Here is a 3,349-nt window from a genome sequence, read left to right as displayed (position 1 = left end):
TGCAGATGGAGCAGCTGGGAGCCATGGGGAATGCTACCTGGAAGTGCTTACTGCCACAGGGATGTGGGTTGGGGGGTGCGTATCGTGCCCAGCCTCCCTTGAGGCAGGAGCGTTGCAGGAATGATAGGCTCTGGAATGTATAATCCACGGTCTGTGTCTTCAACATTCTGCTGCCCGGGAAGGGAATGGCTCACTCTCATGCACCACGTGGAGAAGGGCTACATACAGCCTAGGGCTGGAGGAGCCACAGGACAGAAGGCCTGTACCCCCAGTGGCTTCATGGAGCAGTTGTTTGACCACCTCCTGCTACACAAGAGGAACCAGCTGATCCAAGTCATCATTGCTGAGCCTTCGCCACAGACAGCGGAGCCTTCGCCACAGACAGCGGTGCCTTCACCCCGGGAAGAGAGCTCCAGCCCCGTGGGGAAGGGCGGCACCCTGACACCTGGCCCACGGACCTTGTGGGGTGCTGTAGCAGCCCAGCAAGGTGAGCTGGTGCCCGCCCCCAGACCATGCAGCCAGGTGCCGAGGCCAGCAGATACAACCGGCTACAATCCCCAAACTGAATAATGCATGAAGCAGTGTTGTGACAAAGAACCAGGGGTTTGTTCTGGCAGAATTTTAAATCATAGAACTCTGCCTCCCAGGAATCTGCCTGGATGACAAAGCCACAACAGAAAACTGAAAAACAAAACAAAACAAAACAAACCAATGCCATAACTACAAAAGTCCGGGAAACATTTTCCTGACAAAGCCAAAAACAACAGAACACTGAAACGTTTTAAACAAGTCTTTGTAACCCAATCCACTGGTGTCACTTCCTTGCTAGGGAGGCTGCTGGCCAGCACCACTCAGCTCTGAGAGATGGAAAACCATGAAATAGAAGACAGTTGCCAGTAAGCTAAAATGCCAAGTGACCTTCAGTTGGTGTATTTGATTCCTTCAGGAAGTGGGGCAGCCTTTTAACAGAAAAATCACTGAAGGATGCCAGGTTGAGCCCCCTCCCCCGGCACCTTCTTGTCTTGTCCGGCTGTTCACGTGAGACCCTGTCTTCCTCGGGCCATCTGATGACCCAGCTGGGACCTTGCTGTTGAGGGGTGGGCAGTCAGCCTCTGATCTATGAGGACAGACACGTTCTGGCACCAGCCCAAGAGGAAGCAGGTCAGAGGACACCAGAGCAGGAGGAACTCCCCAGGGCCTGCACGAGAGGAAGAGGCGCCTCCAGCAAGCGCGGGCCTGGAGTGTGGCCCTCGTACTCACAACAGAGGGTGTGACATCAAGTGCCATCAGTGGGGGGGTGCGCAGTGGAGTGCCTGCCCGCATGAGGGAGTGTGCGTGCATGTGACAAGCTTCAGGAGGCAGGAGGCATTGAAGGAGATGACAGCAGGCACTGTGACTGCAGAGCCGGAGGGCGACTTCTAGGGTGATGACCTGGAGCAGGGGGAGGGGGGCATCCAGATGGGGGATAACTTCAACAAACAGGTCGCATCAAAGGCTGTGTGGGCACTGAGGGAGCTTGGAACAAAGGTGTGTGCCATCGAAGCACATGGGATGACTGACCATGAGGTGGCACGTGACACAGTGTGCGTAGGTATATGAGGGAGCGTGGGGGCAACGGAGGCCGGGAACAAGCCTCCTGGTGTGTCACAGGCCCAGCCCCTCTCCCCCCCGACCCTGGTAATGGTCCAGGCTCCTGGGCTTTCCATGGCTCTCCGGGGGGGGGTGAGGCTTCATGGGGAGCCCAGCGGCAGCCCCTTCCCAACTCCACAAGGGTTGGCCGTCACTGACCCCTACTGGCAGGGCCCACAGACAGTGTCCGGGAAGGCCTCAGCAGGCTCCTGAGAAGGAGAAGCCCTAGGACTGGCCTGGAATGGGAAAGCATCCATCGCAGGCAGGGGAACAACATCAGCAAAGGCCGAGGCATGAATGTGACTGAGCTGGCAGTCCCTGGCCAGCCTGGCCCCCACAGGCCAGCATGGCCCTGTAACCAGGCTCACGGGCCCTCACCACAGGGTGGGGGAGCACCACAACACAGGTTGGGCCTCTGCCTTGCCAAGCTGCCCTTTCTCGGCTGTGCTCTGATTTCTGTTTCTCAAAACCTCAGGAATACCCTGCCCTGGTCTTCCCAAAGTTCTGGCATTTTGATTTATCATTCAAGGAAACTGAGAAAGGACACCCTATATTCAAACAGTCACTAAGGGGACATTCAGCCCTTCCTAGGGGACTCCCACGGCTGGCTGTCTTCCCAAAGCCAGAAGGGTGGGTCCTCATTGCCAAGCATCCTGACACACACTGCAAATACACACCCACACACCCACATAAGGGTGGGAGGCAGCCCAAGGCACAGGGTTTCACTGAGCTGGTTTCAGCTTTAATCTTTAGCCTAGGCAGAATGAAAAGTCAGATTTCCCCCCGCCCCGAGTCTTCACTGTTACCCCTCCAGCCAGAATTTAGCACCCCTTGCCATGGTGTACCCACTCCTTACCCCACTCCCCATATAGCGCTTCACACCTCTGGGCTGCTGTGAAGGAAACCCAGGCTCTCCATCTCTCTCATCTGATCTTCATGACCACCTGGCATTCTTGCACCATTTGGCAGCAAAGGAAAGCTGAGGCTCAGAGATTTGTTGAGATGCCCAAGATCCGACAGCCCCATGCAGCAGAACAAATGGCAAAATGAAGCAGAGAAACTCCAAAATGTCAGAAGTAAAAAACATTTATTTCAAAAACATAAGCTCCCCGGCTCACAATGGTCCTATAAAACCTGCCACCACATTGCACTCTGGGCTCTGTGGGCACACACGGAAGACTTAGGATCTGGCCAGACCGAGATCAAAGGTGGGGCCAGCCACAGGGAGAGGCAACACGGCTCAGTGACAGGCAGAGTGGAAGGCAACTCAGAGTGGGCTCCATGCCATGCCCACTGACAAGGAAGGCCTTAGCCTGAGCCCGATGACGGAGGGCTTTCCTCCTGGACCACGGCTGTCAACACCAGGGCCGAGGCGGCGAAGAGGCCGCTAGGAGAGGCCACAGACTGCACCGAACCGGCATTCTGCTCTGGTTTGGGGTCAAAGTTGACCCCCCAAAATGGCCTCTCACAAACTAAAAAATACTAGTAATTCAATGCTTCCCCACCCAGCGGTCTGGAGAAGTGCCTGCCAGCTGGCACAGTCAGAGGAAGCAAGCATCAAGTGACAGGCAGGCACACGGGTGTCCAGCCGCCTGAGGTGGGCTGCACCCAAACCTGGCCGGGTGGGATGGAGGCCCGGGCGGGCTGGCCAAGCAGGGAAGGGCCGGGGCAGTGGTGCTCAGAGTGGAGTCCCGGGCAGGCAGCACCAGCATCGGGGTGC

Source organism: Neomonachus schauinslandi, chromosome 1, assembly GCF_002201575.2.
Source record: "Neomonachus schauinslandi chromosome 1, ASM220157v2, whole genome shotgun sequence".
Lineage (NCBI taxonomy): Eukaryota > Metazoa > Chordata > Mammalia > Carnivora > Phocidae > Neomonachus > Neomonachus schauinslandi.
The sequence above is the reverse complement of the archived record's forward strand: the minus strand, read 5'-3'. Positions refer to the sequence as shown.